Source organism: Dryobates pubescens, chromosome 11, assembly GCF_014839835.1.
Source record: "Dryobates pubescens isolate bDryPub1 chromosome 11, bDryPub1.pri, whole genome shotgun sequence".
Classification (NCBI taxonomy): Eukaryota; Metazoa; Chordata; class Aves; order Piciformes; family Picidae; genus Dryobates; species Dryobates pubescens.
Window position 1 is genome coordinate 28,320,281 of NC_071622.1, and position 18,157 is coordinate 28,338,437.

At 47.1% G+C, this 18,157-nt stretch overlaps 1 protein-coding gene across 2 annotated transcripts in view; it reads left to right on the forward strand.

Moving 5' to 3' along the window:
• Positions 1–18,157, forward strand: part of JAK1 (Janus kinase 1) — a 97,971-nt gene that overhangs the window by 21,138 nt on the left and 58,676 nt on the right. The window contains exon 1 of one of the 2 annotated variants that reach the window (XM_054165403.1): positions 1,228–1,304. The exons of the other annotated variant lie outside the window; for it this stretch is intronic. The gene's annotated coding sequence lies outside the window, so the exon portion shown is untranslated. Of the gene's footprint in view, positions 1–1,227; positions 1,305–18,157 lie in introns of those variants that run through there. 2 annotated transcript variants of the gene reach the window in all.

Consider the following 18,157-nt stretch of genomic DNA (forward strand, 5'->3'; position numbering starts at 1 on the left):
GTGGGCAGGGGGGTATCGTTTGAGTGAAGTGAATCATTTTCTGACTGATACTGCTTCCACTTGTGCCATTTCCTGTGACTTTGTGAAGAGTTTGAAACCACAATGAAGAAACCGTTCTCTTTTCTGTGCAGACAAGAGAATTGTGTCTCCTCATTTTGGTATAAACACCAAGTTGTTTACGCCGGCTCATCCACATCTGTGTGGGGCTAGGGGTAGGTTGTAGGTTGTTTAAAGATGATCCAGACACACCAGTAGCTCAGCCTGCACCAGGGCAGATGCTGGAAATCTGTGGAGACAACAGCTATGGCCTTGGCACTGGATTGGTGAAGACAGCAGACTTGAGAGGGGGGGCTGTGTGAACATTAGGAGGTTCAGCAAGGCCAGGTGCAAGGACCTGCACTTCTGCTGGGGCAACCCCTGGTGTCAACACAGCCTGGGGGATGAGGGGATGGAGAACAGTCCTGAGAAGGACTTGAGGGTGCTGGTTGGGTGAAAAGTTGGGGACAGACTTTTGACCATGGCCTGTTGTGGCAGGACAAGGTGTGATGGGTTTACGCTAAAAGAGGGAGTTTCAGACTAGATACAGGAAGGTATTTTTTTGCACTGAGAGATGGTTTATGCCTCATCCCTGGAACTATTGCAGGTCAGGAGCAACCTGCTCTAGCTGCAGATGCCCGTGCTGAGTGCCAGGGGGTTGAGCTAGATGAGCTTTAAAGGTCCCTTTCACCCCAAACCAATCTGTGGTTCTATGACCTGAGCACCATCTGAGCCGTACCATGTGGCCGACTTTTTAAGTAGCTCCTCTTTAACCCCCGGCTGCTGACCTCTCTCCGCACTCTTAAGTCCTCACCTCGCTTTATACCTCCCCCGCCTTCACCCTTCCCGTGCTCTGGGCGCATCCCTGCGGCTGAGTCAGGGCTGCCCCGACGGCTGTCGGCAGCCTCTGGGCGCCTGGACCGACCCCATCCTGTCGTCCATTCGGCGCGGCAAATCTCTCGCCTTCGCCAGCCTCCTGACTGCGAGCCCAAGGCCTCCACCCCCTCAGCGCCCTCAGCCTGGGCGGCGAGAGGCGGGAAGCGGCCGCGGCTCGTCACCACCCTCGGGCGGGCCGGACCCGGCGCATGCGCCACAGGCGGCCGTCGCTGCCGCTGTGCCGGGACCGACGCCCTCCTGCTGCCGAGCGCTCCTGGGCTTCGCTCTCGCGCACACCGGGTCGGGCCGGGCCGCGCCGGGCCGCGCCGGGCCGCCCCGCGGGGTCGCGGCTGAGCGGCCCCCACGCCGCCCCGCCGCCCGTCTCACGCCCGGTAAGGAAGCGGGGAGTGGGGCCGGAGAGGGGTCCTGCACCCCTGTCGGAGTGCGGGGCTGAGGAGAGCCGGGGAGGAGGGCGGCGCGGGCGGCGGGCGCTTCCCCTGGGGAAAGCTCCCGAGATGGCCGACGGCGCGGGGGCGGTGCGGGGCTTCGCCCGGCGGCCGCGCCGGCCCTTTCCCGGGATCAGCGCGGCGGCCGGGCCCGGCGGCAGGGCTGGGGTGTGCGGGGACGTTGGGTTTCCCTCGGCGGAGAGGGGCCGGGGAACGAGGCCGTGCTGGCGGTGCCGTGCTGGGAAGGGAGTTTTCAGAGCCACGTTTCGGCGAGCGGCGAGTCCTGCGCGGCCGCGGCGGTGGAGGGAGGCCGCGTTTTGGTGATCGGAGAAACAGGAATGAAATAACTGTTGGAAATGGGTGAAGGTTAAAAAAAAATCCAGATGCTCACGAGTGAGCTAGGACCCTCCGTGAGTCTCCTCGATCTTCTTTTCCAGTCAAGGCGCTTAGAAATACTGCTTCCTTGCACTTCTGTGCCATTGTAGGGCTTGGGAAAACTGATTGTGTCCAGCTGTCAGTCTGGCATCTGTTCTTGTGTGGGGCTAGAGACACTTTCTGAACAGCTTTCGGCTCTTCTCTGTAGGTGCCCCTTCCTGTAAGGGTGGTGACAGCCATCGTGCAGACAGGTCACCTCTCTGTTAGGTGTCTGTCACCCCAAAGGACACACAGGGACGTGAAACGGGTAATTTGGCAGTTGACAAGTTGTGCTGAACTTTCTACCATCTCCAGACACCTAAAAATAGAGTTCTGCTTAGTGTGTGTGTGTGTGTGAGAAAACAATTGCTGTGTTATTTAGATAATCCTCTGGAGTTGGTGTTTTCAAAACACATACAGAAAGTTCATCTATGAGGAGAACCACAACCCAAAAGTCTGAAGTATGTCAACCCCACTGCTAACCATGTAAGTTGGAGGCAGGAAGACAACATGGCAGTTGCTTGGTGTGGCAGGATAGGCTGGAGCCAGCTCTGGAGGTGTTTAAGACCAGGCTGGATGAGGCTCTGGCCAGCCTGATCTAGTGTGGGGTGTCCCTGCCCATGGCAGGGGGGTTGGACCTAGATGATCTTTGTGGTCCCTTCCAACCCTGACTGATACTATACTATACTATACTGTTTAAACAGACATGGAGACCACGTTTAGGAGGAAAATGGGTGGCTTCTGGGATGGATTGGGGATGGGGAGCTGTATTTTGAGGCATAGAGACCTCGAGGCTAATTGTGCAGTAGAAGAAAGTTTGTGCTCTTCTTTGGTGGTTGCTTTTTTGTGGGAGATGGAAATAATTCAAAGTCATATTGGTGTTTAAACTTAACTCCAGTTTGCCCAGTTTAAGTTGCTCATAGAAGATTGTCTGTAGTTTTATTCTTGAGTGGAACATAGGCAAGTTGTTACCATTTTATTTGGGGCTGCTGAAGCTCAGTGTTAAGTTCAGTTTTACCCATATATGGGGAGCAGGAGGCATTTCCTCCTGGCACTTGTTTTTAAAACACACAGGAAGTTGTACCTTGATCTGGGTTTGTGCTAGGTGACATGGAGACAGGTGCTTTGAAGCATAGAGCCTCTTAAGGACATGCTGCCTGCCTCTGAGCAAACAACAAGTCCCATCAGGCTCTTGCTGTCATTTGTGGTGTAAAAAGTTGGTGATTGCAAGGAGGTTTTTATAAGTGTTTTTATCAATGCATTTTTAGCTCTCCTTATGAGAGGGAATGGATTGAAACTTGAGGAGGGCAGATTTAGACTGGAAATAAGGAAGAAATTCTTTATAGTGAGGGTGTTGAGACACTGGAACAGGTTGCCCAGGAAGGTTGTGGATGATGCCTCCCTGGAGGTGTTCAAGGGCAGGCTGGATGTGGTCTTGAGCAGCTTGGTCTAGTGGAAGATATCGCTGCCCACAGCAGGGGGGTTGGAACTGTATGATCTTTAAGGTCCCCTCCAACCCAAACTATTCTATGAATCTCTAAATGTGCATGCCGTCTGCCCCAAAACCCAGTGGAACAGAGGATATGCTATACTCATGCAGAACAAAGCTGCAAGCATTTGACCTTTGGGAAAGGTTAGGTGAAAAATCTTGTGAAAAGCCAACATATGTAGGTTTAAATTGCACAAGAATATAAGTACAGAACTAGATGAACTTTAAGCTTGTGAATTCCTAAACTCTGTGCTGCAAAAATGGCTAAGAATTCATTTCAAAGTGGCCTTCATTGAGGGGCAGATTCTGTAAATCTTGAACCATTTGGGAATATGCTGTTTCTCTGTGACCAAATGGGATGGTCTGTTGCATGAGCTTATTTGCAAAACAAACGGGAAGCAGAATCTGGAGGGGATATCTGATAGGAAAGCTCTGGAAAGCAAAGCTGTGTCAATTGCAGAACACAAAGCTGAAGTGTACCTGAAGAGACTTTGAGTAAAATCAACATACCTTTTAACCTCCTATTTTCCATAGTCAAACAGAATGTGCAATTTAAACTTAACTCTTAATTCTCTTACCTTCACGCTTCTGGGGCTGAAAGTGCTCCAGGGTTCTTGCTTGCAAGAGTAAAGGACATCAAATTCGGTAAGTTTGGATGGGTGCTTCTGTAGTAGTTCACAGTCCTGGAAACAAAAGACTGAATTCACAGAAACCAGCTTCCCTTTTTTGTGTAGAGGGGAAAAATACTTCTGTGTTTTTGTAGGCAGCATCCTGACAGTGATGCTTGCTGCTGTGGGCAGGAAGATTTCACCCCTTTCCTACCATGTACCTCCTCGTCCTCCCTCAATTTGGAGGTGAAACACTATTTTTCACCTACAAAGCTGACCCTAGATTTCTTGGCACCTTGCTGCTGCTTGACTTGGTATGAGAAACGGGTTCAAAATACCGCACAAAGCCAACTGGAGAACCCTTGAATCTGTACGTTGTGTTGGGCATGAATTGCACAAGAGAGAGCTGCTCTGCCTGTGCTCATGTAAAGAGGAAGATGTTTGTGTTGTTTTGAGAGGTTAAAGCTTTTGCACATTGAAACCAAACCACTAAGACTGTGTTCAGATGTGAAAAGGATTGTTAGGAGAACTTAAGAACCAGAAATAGAAAGAACTCTGAATTGTGTCTTGGTTCCTGATTCATGTCATGTCCTACAGCAATTAAAAATGACAAAATGTTTTCTTCTAGATGATAAATTGGCAGTAGTCCAGTTGAGCTTTTGAAGCCTGTCCAACAGTTTGCAGTTTCTTGAAGATTGTACATTTTTCCTGTAAACACAGAGTTGCTCTAGGTCTCTAAAGCACTTCAAATGCAATTAGATTTCAGATATTGGTAATGGCAAACACTTGCTGAATTGATAGAAAATGCTTTTTACAGTTCAAGCAGATGAATAAGTCAGTTAACACTCACAGCCTGCCTGTTGCAAAGAAACCTTTGTCATGGACTGATGCAGAAAACACAGAATAGTGGGGATTGGAAGGGACTTCTGGAGATCATCCAGTCCAAACCCCTCCAGCTAAAGCAGGGGCACCCACAGCAGCTTGCCCAGCATCATTATGGCCATCTGGGAGAGATTCCACAACTTCTCTGGGCAGCCTGTTCCAGGGCTCCAACACCCTCATACTGAAGTTCTTCCTCCTGTTCAGATGGAACCTCCTGGGTTCTACTTTGTGTCATTGCCCCTTGTCCTGTCATTGGGCACCACTGAGTTTTTCTGGTAGGGTGAGACAAAAATGTTTAAAGCTCATCAAGAAGGAAAGTGGAATCTCAGGAGCATTTGGGGTGTTTGGCAGCTAAATGGGGACTTCCACCTTCCACTCTAGTTTCTGTACAGCGCCTCAAGATATGGCTTAGGGATGGAGGTATCTTACACACTCACTTAGAATCATAAGGTTGGAAAAGACCTCCAAGATTGAGTCCACCCGTGAACAAGTCCAACTCAATGTCTTTAGCAGCCCTTTAGGTACCCAGTGCCATATTTGCTCTCTTCATTCACCTCATCATTCCAAAAAACAAAAACAGTGCTCTGGGTTGCTGGAAGAAGGTAGTGATGAATTTTCTCTTGGGCAAATTGACTGCAATTTCTATTGATAGAAATTGAAGAGGGGGACTGAGGAAATGTGATTTAGTGGCTTTAATGTCCTGGCCTGTTGAAAACAGGGGGATTTTTAAGGAACAGGTCCTGACTTGTATTGATGCTGAAGAGCTTATCAAACTACCATCTTTTTTTTTTTTTGCTGACAAGTAATACTCAGTTTTTTCCCCTTGAACTGGTTATATAAATGTAACATAAGTTGCATAACTGACAGCAAAACAACAAGCTCGAGCTACAGGAAACTGGAAGAGCAGCTTCTATCTGCTTGGAAAAGTGTGGTCTGTGCCACTTGTTTCATATCATCACCTTTTACCGTCCTCTGACACTGGATGAGTTGTTTGGTGATGGTGATAGGACCATGGTTCCCTGTCTGTTAGGTGATTGTGTTTACACTTTAAAACAGCAGGCCCATAAAATGGTTCTGCTGCACTTCTTTTCCTTTCCCTGTGGGTTGTGAAAGGTAAAGTAGGAAATAAAAGAACTGGAAGTCATTGGGAAAGCAGAGGATTCACAGAATGCAGCAGGTTGGAAGGGACCCTCAAAGGTCATCTTGTCCAGCCCCCCTGCAGTCAGCAGGGACAGCTCCAGAGCCACATCAAGTCTGATCGTGAATATCTCCAGGGATGGGGCCTCAACCACATCCTTGTGTAACCTGCTCCAGTATTTTGCTGCTCTTGTGAAGAACTTCCTCCTGATGTCCAACCTAAATCTACCCTGCTCCAGCTTAAACCATTGCCCCTTGTCTTATGGTTACAGGTCCTCTGTAGCTAATGGAGCAAGGTAGTGCTGAGAGCCTAGGGAAAAAAAAAATCAGACTGGAGTTTGGGGTTGAGGGGAAACCTACTTGCAGGGTTAAGATGTTGTAAAAGTACAGCTCCAGCTACCAAGGAACAGGAAGATTGTCTTGGAGTAAGTGACTTGGAGTTGCTGTTGATTCTGCCTTGTCAGCAGTACTGGTAGTAAACAAACACTCTTCCAGAAATTCCAAGTCTCTTTTGTGCTGTAGCTATGGAATTCCCAAAGCAGCAGCAGGGGCTTGCTAGTAAAGAACAAGTTTTGGCAAAGCAACTGGCTTCAAGAAACTCCATCCATCATAAATGCATATCTGGTGGCTTTGTTCTATGAAGTATCTTGGACTTCCTTTAAATTCAGTTCACTACATAGAGGCAGATCTGCTACTGAATTGAATAAATTCAGTATTTAATGCTCTGTTGTCTCACTTCTGAAGCATACAGTGTTTAGTATGAGTCATGACTTTGCCTGTGTGTGTACTGGAGGAGGGGACAGGAAGGTTCACAGAGATAAGGAGGCAGTCTACAGGTGGATAAGCACACAGTGCAGCACTTGATGGGTTTAGAAGCCTTGGGATGTTTTAATCTCAATTCTGCCTGACCCTGACTAAACAACCTTCCACTCCTTAGCTCTTCTGGAAATGCTGCTTTCCTTTGCCATTCCCTAAAGGTTTCATTCCCTTTGAATGAAACATCTAAGTGACAACTGCTCTTCATAGAATCAGAGAATTGTTTGGGTTGGAAAAGCCCTCTAAGATCATGAAGTCCAACCTTCAACCCAACACCATCCCATGGCCATTAAACCATGTCCCAAAGTGCCACAGCCACAAGTTTCTTGAACACCTCCAGGGGTGGTGACTTCACTGCTGCCCTGGGCATCCTGTTCCAATGCCTGACCACTCTTCCAGGAGAGAAATTGTTCCTAATATCCATTCTAAATCTCCCCTGGCAGAATTTCAGGCCATTTCCTCTCATTCTGTTGCCTGATACTAGGGAGAAAAGACCAACCCCCACCTCACTGCAGCCTCAGTTCAGAGGTTGTAGGGAGCCAGAAGGTCTCTCCTCAGCCTCCTCTTCTCCAGGCTGAACAATCCCAGTTCCCTCAGCTGCTCCTTATAAGACTTTTTTTCTCCAGACCCTTCACCAGCTTTGGTGCCCTTCTGTGGACCCTTTCCAGCTCCTCAATGTCCTTCTTGGAGTGAGGGGCCCAAAACTGAACCCAGGATTCGAGGTGCAACCTCACCAGTGCTGAGTACAGGGGACAGTCACTTCCCTACTCCTGCTGGCCACACCATTCCTGATTCCTCATGCTTCCCAAAGGAAAATGTGCATGCTTCTCAGGCTGCTGTAGATGACCTCCCATGTTTGCAGGGTGGATCTGAGAAGGGCTGGGCCTGTTGAGGTGTCAGTTTGTGAACACAGTGCAAGTTTTCAGTTATTTTGGACACCCTGTGCTGTTTAAACTGTTGCTTGAGTGTTTTGTTTCCTGTCATTTCCAGTTATTCAAAGACTGAACAGGGTCTGGATTGTCCATCAGGTGTCCCAGGGTATTGATACATTTATTAGTGATACTCTTAAAAATTGCCCTTCAGTTTTGAGCATATTCTGTCAAAACACATCAAGAACAAACAGCTCTTCCACTTCAGATATTTTAAGCTGCTTAATTTTACTGGCTGGAAGTTGAGATTGAGGCAATATTGACTCGTGCTTTTTCAAACAGGAAAAAGTTCTTCTTCAGCCCAGGAGGTTGTACCTAGATCTGCTGGGAGAGCTGCTGTGCCTCAGGCTGTGCTGCAGACACCAGTTCTGCCAAAAGCCCTTCAACCTTTCCTGCCAGCAGGAAGGACAGATCTAAGCCTACTTCTTTAGATAAGGAAAATGAGGTTGAACCGAATGATCTCCAGAGGTCCCTTCCAACCCCTACCATTCTGTGAAGCAGACCATGGACAGGGGAAGGAGGGAGGGATGAGAATCAACACTTGGAAGAAACTTCTTTGTACGTGGGCTAAGTTTTTCAGGAAATGTATTTGGCAGAACTTTTCTACTCAACACAAAGAGATAGATAGAACAAACTTTGCATGCCTTGGTGCTTGCACAGTCTAAATAACTTCCTGTTGCTTGCCATCCATAAATACCTGGTTTTGCAAATTTAAATCTCTTTTTTGTTTGTTTGGGCTTAGTTTTCTTTGATAAAGCCCTTTTAATTTGTAAGGAATTAGATGTTTAAGGAAGAAATAAAAAATACAATTTGCCTTAAGTGTTGCACTTAGGCTGAGCCCTTTGTATTTAAATCTGGTATTTTATCATTGAATTATAGACTCAAACAATGGTTTGGGTTGGAGGGGACTTTTTAAGGTCATCTAGTCCAACCTCTCCCCCATGCCGTTTTGCATGGGTTGGGTGGAGGTTTTTTGTCTCTAGGACATCAAGCTCTTGCATCTTATCTCAAGGTGGTGGTAGCCTCCTGCATGGAAAGAAAGTGTGGCCACCCTTAGTTCTGAGGTTTCTGACCAAGAACAACAACTACAAGCTGGCATTTGCTTTATGTGCTTTCCTATGTACCCTCAGTGTCTTTCGTGTTTACTGAAGATGCACAAGAAATAACCTTTCACTTCCTGGACACTTCTCTATGTCACTTTTCCTCAAAGTATGGCAAAACAGAGGCTAATAATTTTGAAATTGCCACAGCTCATCTGTTTAGAGAGTTTACAAGTTCAAAAGGAACCAGAAAGTTACATCATTGACCCTGACCTGTTCATTTCAGCCTCCTGTCACCCTTTCCAGATCTTTACGCTGTGTTTCAGTTTGTTGCCGCCTTTTATAGCTCTTTAACCTGTGTTTCGGCCTCCTGTCACCCTTTGCAGATCTCTAACCTGTGTTGCATCCTCTTGTCACTCTTCAGAGCACTCTAACCTGTGCTGGAGCACTCTGTTCTACAGGAGTTCTCTCTGCAAACAAACGACTACAAATTCCTTGCTTACTTTCTTGCTTTTCCCTCCTATTGATTTGTGTTTTATTTGTACTAACTGTGTGGTTTCCCTTATTCAAATCTTCTACCTTTCTTCTTCTCTTTAAGACTTAACCTGAAGGAAGATTTTGTTACTGAAGCCAGAGCTGCAGTTCCAAACCTCAGCACTTGTTGCCGTCACTGTTTCTGATGGTAAAGTCTTAAGTGGTCCACAGACCATAATGGACACCACATACTTCTGTCATTAAAACCTCATGGCCTTTCTAACTGGTTTATCTCTTAGAAACAGCAGTGCTGGGCTTAGAAGATAGCTTTGTATAGAATGTATTTTATTTGGCTGTTACATATTGATGTTTTGAAAAGTGTCTTAGTAATTCTGTGCCCTGAAGCCAGGAAATAGTCAAGAGCTCATCCAGATTCTGATGTAGTCAGAGAAAAGGAGCCCAGTCCAATCCCCATTTTTTGGTAAGGCCATAATTATTCCCAGGAAAACTTCTGCTGCTGTATGACTGTCCTCATGAAAGGAACATGGTAGATGTGTTTACTGATAATACAGAACAAGGCCCTCATATCTAAGAAAGCTGGGGACAGACTTTTGAGCAGGGCCTGTTGTGACCAGACAAGGGGGCATGGCTTGAACTAAAAGAGGGTGATTCACACTGGAGAGAAGGAAGAAATGTTGGACACTGAGGATGGTGAGAGCCTGGCCCAGGTTGCCCAGGAAGGTGGTAAATGCCCTATCCCTGGAACGATTTCAAGTCAGGTTGTTTGGGGCTCTGGGCAACCTGTTCTACTTGAAGAGGTCCTTCCTGACTGCAGCCCCCTGGACTAGATGGTATTCAGGGGTCCCTTCCAACCTAAGTGTTGTATGAATCTATGTCTGAACATCTTGTATGTAGATGCAGGTCACAAGTGCCAGCATTGCCAGCTGGGATTCTCATCCAGAAGCCTTTGTCTTACCGCCAGCTTCACCTGGAGGAAATGAGCTTGTTTTATACCAGTACTTAGTTTAGCTGCAGTTCACAGCTTCCTTGTAAGTGTGGAGGTGATAGGTACAGGAGAGCGTGGGTTTGAGGTCACTGTCAAAGGCACAGGTAGTTAGTGAAAGGATGTACAGGGACAGCTGACTAAAATACCCTCATTTTTGCAAAGGAGCAGCAGCTCTCTTCTGCCAAGTTAACAAAACAAAGTCCCGTGGGTTTTACAGCCTTTGCAGTTTCCTGCACGTGACTTATAATGCGACCAAGTTACAGCTATACAATCAAGATACATCAGCAAACAGAGGGCTCACTTTGCTTAAATCATTGAATTTTTTGTGTTGGAAAAGGCCTCTAAGATCTTCAAGTCCAACCATCAACCCAATACCACCATGGCCAGCAAACCATGTCCCAAATTGCTATGTCCACACATTTCTTGAACACCTCCAGGGTTGGTGGCTCCACCACTGCCCTGGGCAGCCTGTTCCAATGCCTGACTGCTCTTTTAAGCCCTGAATGCTCAATATGTGCCAGCAGAACCTTAAACTACTAAACCTGAAGGTGTCAGTCATGGTAGCTTGGTCTGTGCAGGTGAACTGCTCACCCTTTGTTGGTGTTGGCTCAAAAGTTGCCTTGCAATAAAAGCCTGTCGGATCTCCACGTTTACTCACACTGTGTTCTTAGAAGTTTGCTGTTGAATTACGTGAAAGATGAGCCCAGGGTTTTCTTGGCTCTGTGTGTGTGTGTGTGGCAGGAGGAGGTAAGCAGTGCTGCTGGGGCATCAGTGAGGCCCTGGTTTCATGTTGCAGATGACAGCAGCACAACTCCTGTTGTGGCGCGTCACTCCTTTGGTTGAGCAACTGGTGTGCTCTGATGGATGCCTGTTCCCAGCTCAGAAGACTTCCCATCAGCTTTCTCCCCAGCTTTCTTCAGGGCTGTGTAAACTTGGACACTATGTTATGAAAATCCTGCCTAAGAAACACCAAGATGCTTTGAAATGGAAGCAATATAACTTCTTCCTACAGCCCAGCATAGATAAAATGGTTTTCTCCAGACCTGACTCACACCACAGCGTTTGTGTGTCATGTAGCACACAGAGAAACATTTATGGAGAACTACCCTCTTGCTCTGTGTACTTGGAGAATTAATTTAATGTGAGGAGGGCAGGACCTGCCAACCCATAAATCCATGGTAGGACATTGCCTCATGTAGAGGACTCTGGGTGAAGCATTATCTTAGAATCACAGAATAGTTAGGCTGGGAAAGGGACCTTAAGGATCATCTAGTTCCAACACTCCTGCCACAGGCCCGGACACCTCCTATAGACCAGGTTACTCAAGGCCCCATCCAGTTTGGCTTTGAACACTTCCAGGCTTGGAGCCACCAGAGCTTCTCTGGGCAACCTGTTCCAGTGCCTCACCATTCTCATGGCGAAGAATTTTCCTCATGTCCAATCTAAATCCACCTTCTTCCATCTTGAAGCCATATCTCCTCATCCTGTCACTCCATGCATTTGTTAAAAGTCCCTCTCCAGCTCTCCTCTAAGTCTCCTTCAAATAGACGGCTCCTGTAAGTTCTCCCTGGAGCCTTCTGTTCACCAGGCTGAACAACCCTGACTCTCTCAGCCTGTCTTCATAGGAGAGGTGCTCCAGCCCTCTGATCATCTTCATAGCTTTCTCTGGACCCACTCTAACAGTTCTATGTCCTTCTTGTGGTGGGGGCTCCAGAGCTGGCCACACTACTCCAGGTGGAGTCTTAGGAGGGTGGAGTAGTGGGGAAGAATCACACAGCCTCACTGCGTGCTGGCACAGCCTCACTGTGTGCCTTGGGATTGTTTTATGTTTTCTCTGATGAGCAGACTCCTTAGGACATTTTCATTTGTTGCTTAACCATGTGATGCAGTTTGATTAGGAGCTAATTAAACTGTCAGGCTTGTTTGTGGTGTATGTACACACTGTTCACTCCCCTTTGTCTTATACACAGGTTCAGTTTTGCACAGCCAAATCAGTGCACATCACTGAAGCTGGGTAATGACACAGAGATCTTGGTTTGTCCTAAGCTTTGTCACCACTTCAGCTTTCCAGATGCAACTGAGATGCAAACAGTTCTGGGCCCCTCAGTTCAGGAAAGATGTTGAGTTGCTGGAATGTGTCCAGAGAAGGGCAACAAAGCTGGTGAGGGGTTTGGAGCACAGGTCCTATGAGGAGAGGCTGAGGAAGCTGGGGTTGTTTAGCCTGGAGAAGAGGAGGCTCAGGGGAGACCTTCTTGCTGTCTACAACTACCTGAAGGCAGGTTGTAGCCAGGTGGGGTTTGGTCTCTTCTCCCAGGCAACCAGCACCAGAACAAGAGGACACAGTCCTAAGCTACACCAGGGGAGGTTTAGGCTGGCTGTTAGGAAGAAGTTCTTCATAGAAAGAGTTACTGGCCATTGGAATGGGCTGCCCAGGGAGGTGGTGGCATCACCATCATTGGAGGTGTTTAGGAAGAGACTTGATGGGGTGCTTGGTGCCATGGTTTAGTTGATTAGATAGTGTTGGATGATGGGTTGAACTTGATGATCTCAAAGGTCTCTTCCAACCTAGTTAATTCTACTCTACTCTACTCTATTCCTCCCTGTCTCTTGAAAGACTCTGCTTCCCTGCCCATGTCTGAGCCATCTGTGCTTCCCATTTTTTGCCAGCAAAGACTGGTGACCACCAGTAAAACAGTAATGTAGATCCATAGAAGCATAGACTGGTTTTGAGTTGGAAGGGACCTTAAAGATCATCTAGTTCCACCCCCCACTGCCATGGGCTGGTATACCTCCCACTAGAACAGGTTGCTCAAGGCCTCATCCAACCTGGCCTTGAACACCTGCAGGGAGGAGGCATCCACAACTTCCCTGGGCAACCTGTGCCACTGTCTCACCACCCTCACTGTAAAGAATTTTTTCCTCATCTCCAGTCTAAATCTCCCCTCTTCCAGCTTCAATCCATTCCCTCTCATTCTGTCACTACAAGCCCCTTGTAAAAAGTGCCTTCCCAGGGGGAAAGTCTTCACCAGGCTCTGCTGCGGGGACAGAGCCTGTACGTCTGCCCACAGCCCAAATCAGTTTAGTCATATTATATTCTATGTCCTGAATTGCACCTGAAGAAAATCCTCTCTCATGGGTATGGTTTAGAAGGTTTTAAAAGCAGTGGAGGCCAGGAACTTTCTCAGACCATTCCAAGGTTTTAAAAGCAGTGGAGACCAGGAACTTTCCCAGATTGTTTCAGGGTTTTAAAAGCAGTGGAGCTGAGCAGCTTTGGAGATGAGCATTTCAAGGTGGTTGTTTTTCAAAAGAGAGTAGTTTAATTAGCAGGCAAGACTGATAATGATCTTAATCTGATAAATACATACTTATGGTCCAACAAAGCTATTCTACTGGTTTTAGTGGGGTGTCTCATGGTGTGGACAAAATTTGCTGAGTCTCAACCGAAGGCTTAATAAGCAACTTAGTATTTTGTGTCACTGTTAATAGAAATTATCTTTTCAAACTTTGTTTAGAATCAAAGATTAGGTAAGTAGCGTGGCATAGTTCTGTAGAGCAGCAGGCAGTCTACCTCAGGAACATCCCACTATAAAATGTGCTAAATTCATAGAATCATAGAATTGTTTAGGTTGGAAAAGACCTCTAAGATCCTCATCATAAAAGGGACATAGAGCTGCTGGAATGGGTCCAGAGGAGGGCCACAGAAATGATCAGAGAGCTGGGGACAGGCTGAGAGAGTTGAGCAAAGAAGAAAAGGCTCTGGGGAGGCATTAGAGCAGCCTTCCAGTACCTGAAGAGAGCTACAGGAGAGCTGGAAAGAGGCTTTTTGCAGGGGCTTGTAGTGATAGGATGAGGGGCAATGGATTGAAGCTTGAAGAGGGGAGATTTAGGCTGGAGATTAGGAAGCAATTCTTTCCAGTGAGATTAGTGAGACACTGGAACAGTTTGCCTGGGGAGGTTGTGGATGCCACCTCCCTGGAAGTGTTCAAAGCCAGGTTGGATGAGGCTTTGAGCAATATGGTCTAGTGGGTGGAACTAGATGATCTTCTAGGTCCCATCCAGCCTAAACCGTTCTATAAATTTAGGAATCATCAAGTCCAGCTGTTGATCTGAGACCACCATGGCCATTAAACCATGTCCTGAAGTGCCAAAGTGGGATAATTCCCTTTTTCCTGGCTGTCTCACTCATAATTAGGGGTAACCTGTAAAATATCTTTTAAAGTGATGGGGGGAGAAGGTAGCTCGTTGGGAGTTTGACCTGAGATGTCAAATAATATGGAGCAGCCATCAATGATAGGTGTTCTTCAGTGGTGAGCATTCTGCCATCAGCTGATGACTTAGAAATGCTGTTGCAGGGTTCTGTCTGGACTTTGCATATTTACAGTTAAGGTTTCTCTTCCTGGTTTGATTTGCATTTGATCCTGTTCATTGCCAGAAGCTGTGACCTTAAAAAATGAAGTAGTGTAGTTTTTCATGTGTGGATCTGAGTAATGTCAGGGGGAGGGCTGGAGCCGAGGCTCAGGCCAATCAATTTTGCAATCATTCTGTGTTCTGTTCTGTTTTATATGCCGATTTTTTGGCTGCGGTCTTGTTCTAAGTCACAGGCACTGGACTTGGGAGAAGAAAAATTGGAACATGATCCTGAGGTTTTGTTTGGGTTTTTTATAAGGCAAACCTTACAAAAGTGACCTTGGCCTTAAGAAAACAAACAACCCTTTCAATTTGTACACCACTTACTTCATGATAAGGGGCTGGAGCATCTTCCACACAACACCTCACTACTGTCAGGATGGTAAAACACTAGACCAGACTGCCAAGAGTCTGCCTGCAGAGAGATTATAACTCAGCTGGGGACATCTTGGGTAGCCTCTCCCAGCTGCAAGCAATGCTTGGTGCAGGCCATTTCAAGAGGTCCCCTCCCACTTCAGCCATTTTCCAACATGGAAGTTGTTTAATTAAATTAACACCTTGATATAGAATCAGGGAATCATTTTGGTTGGAAAAGACCTTGGAGATCAATTCCAAACATTAACCGAGCACCGTCAAGGTCACCACAAAACCACGTTCCTCAGCACCACATTGCTGCATCTTTTAAACCTCCCCAGGGATGAGGATTTAACCACCTCGTTGGACAGCCTGTTACAGTCTTTGAGAACTCTTACAGTGAACAAGTTTCTTCTGATGTCCAACCTAAACCTCCCAAGGTGCAACTTGAGGCTGTTTCCTCTTATCCTGTCACTTGTTACTAGAGAGAAGGGACCAAGCCCCACCTGTCTCCAACCTCCTTTCAGCTCTCCTGTAGAGAGCCAGAAGGTCTCCCCTCAACCTCCTTTTCCCAGGCTGAACAAGCCCAGTTCTCTCAGCTGCTCCTCAATAGACCTCTTCTCCAGACCCTTCACCAGCTTTGTTGCCCTTCTTTGGACCTGCTCCAGCACCTCAATATCCTTCTTGGAATGAGGGGCCCAAAATTGAACCGAATACTCAAGGTGTGGCATCACCCGTGCTGAGTGCAGGGGGACAATCCCTGCTCTGGCCCTGATGGCCATACCATTGCTGATCCAAGCCAGGATGCTGTTGGCTTTCTTGGCCACCCGGGCACACCCTAGCTCATCTTCAGCTACCACTGACCAACACCCCCAGGTCTTTCTCTACTGGTCTGTTCCACCTACTGTACCCCAAGTCTGGAGACTTCATGGGGTTGTTGTGACCCAGGTGCAGGACCCAGCACTTGGCCTTGTTGAGTCTCATCCCACTGGCCTTGGCCCATTGATCCAGCCTGTCCAGGTGCCTCTGTAGAGCCTTCTTACCCTCCAGCAGGTCAACACTCCCTCCCTTCTTAGTGTCACCTGCAGACTGACCGATTTTTCCATTTTTAATTTAATTCCACAGTTGGATTTTATTGCCAGGTTAAGTCTGTGCTTCAGTCCTCTAAAAAATACCAACCCAAAACCTAAGTGAGGATAAGGAGCAAGGAATGGCTCATTATTGGAATATCTGGGATGCTGATGCTGTTTTCCTTGTGACATCTGTTTGCTCTCTTGTTACAGTAAACAGAAAAGAATCTACAAGATTTAACAGTGGTGGTTTTGGCTTCTGTAATTTGCAATTCAGCTTTCATTGTTCCTGGCTAAAATGGCAGGGTGGTTCTCACAGACTTCTAGTCAAAAGAATTTTTTAGGAGTCCATGTGAAGTATGGGATGATAAGGAGCAGAATCCAAAAGTTAGGAGGCTGAATAAAGTTCTTTGCCCTGATTTCAGTGACTTCTGGTCGCATTCCATTAGCTCCAAGAATTTCTTGAGGCCCTGAAAAAAGTGCTATGGTATTTGTGATGTGTTCAAGGTTTAACAAATCAGGTCTTATGTTATTAGCAAATTAAAAACACCACAGAGCAACTTTTCTCAATCTCTCTTGAATCTAAGTGTAGTTTGGCTTCCTTGCTGTGGCTGATAAGGAAATAGTGACATGTAGACTACTCTCTCTTTGCCCCTCTGCAGGGGACCTACAGGAAAGCTGGGGAGGGACTTTTTACAAGGGCTTGTAGTGGTAGCACCAAAGGGAATAGATGGAAGCTGGAGGAGGGGAGATTTAGACTCGAGATTAGGAAGGAATTCTTTACAGTCAGGGTGGTGAGACACTGGAACAGGTTGCCCAGGAGGTTGTGATGCCCCTTCCATGGAGGAATTTGGGGCCAGGTTGGATGAGGCCTTGAGCAGCCTGGTCTAGTGGAAGGTGTCCCTGTGGTGGTGGTGGATAGAACTAGATGGTCTTTAAGGTCTTCCAACCCAAACCATTCTGTGATTAATTGTAGACAAACCTATAGACATTCTGTAGTTAATTAGATATTGAGAGGAGCATGCTGCAAGGGGACCTTATCAGTGTCTGCAAATAACTGAAGGGTGGCTGTCAGGAAGATGAAGCCAGTCACTTTACAGTGCTACCCAGTGATAGGACAAGGGGCAATGGACATAAACTCAATGACAGGAAATTCTGTTTCAGCATGAGAAAAAACTGACTTTGCTGTGAGAGTGCTGGAGCCCTGGAGCAGGCTGCCCAGGGAGGTTGTGGAGTCTCCTCTAGAGATCTTCAAAACCCACATGGATGAGTTCTTGTGTGACCTGTCCTAAGTGGTCCTGCTTTGGCAGGGTGGTTGATCTCAGTGATCTCTGGAGGTTCCTTCCAACTCCTAGCGTTCTGCAATGCTGTGATTGTATAGTGAATGCTGGAGTGGGGCAAAACCCTGGCTGCGGGTTTGTGTTGGAAGTCAATGGCTACTGAAAGTCGGCATTCTGGTGGCTTGGGTAGAAAGCAGAAAATGAAAAATGTGAGGTTCTCACAACTGTAGGTGGTGTGCATTTGAAAAACAGATTGTGCATGAGCCCTTTGGAGAAGCTTGGAGAAGCTCTCTTTCTGCTCAAGAGCCTGTGGTTTGAGAGGGATGGAGGGGCATGGGCATGGTGTTAACATCCTTGTTCCATGGGGGTGAAGACCCTCCAGTGCAGCAGCTATTAAATACATCTCCAGAGACGTTCTCTGAACCTGACCACTGGCATAAGACAGTTTGGGAGTGGAAAGGAGAAATTGTGGGCAGTGCTGAAATCCCCTCAGCTTTACACTTCAGGAGGCTGTGAGGAGTGAGTGCTGCTGCTGTGGGATTATCAGCTGGGTTTGAGTGTAAGCTGTGGAATCCTCAGAACACTGGAAAAATGGTGCCAGGAACCTCCAGCACAGCATTCAGGGAGATACAAAGGTGGTGCTCTCTGTGTGGGTGGTTGTGTGTTGTGGTCTTAGTCATGGTGATGTGCAGATGTGGAAGTGACAAGTGCTGCCCTCCTGACCTGGGGAATGTCTGTAGGGTAACAGCACACTGGGGCTTTTTGAGTTTATTTCCCCTTAAGAATGAGGGAAATAAGTTTTGTTTCTATTTGCATAGAAAGACTATGTCTGGAATGGTGGAGGGAAGTGAAGTAAACTGGTTTTAGCTACAAATAACCTTGTAAAGATAACC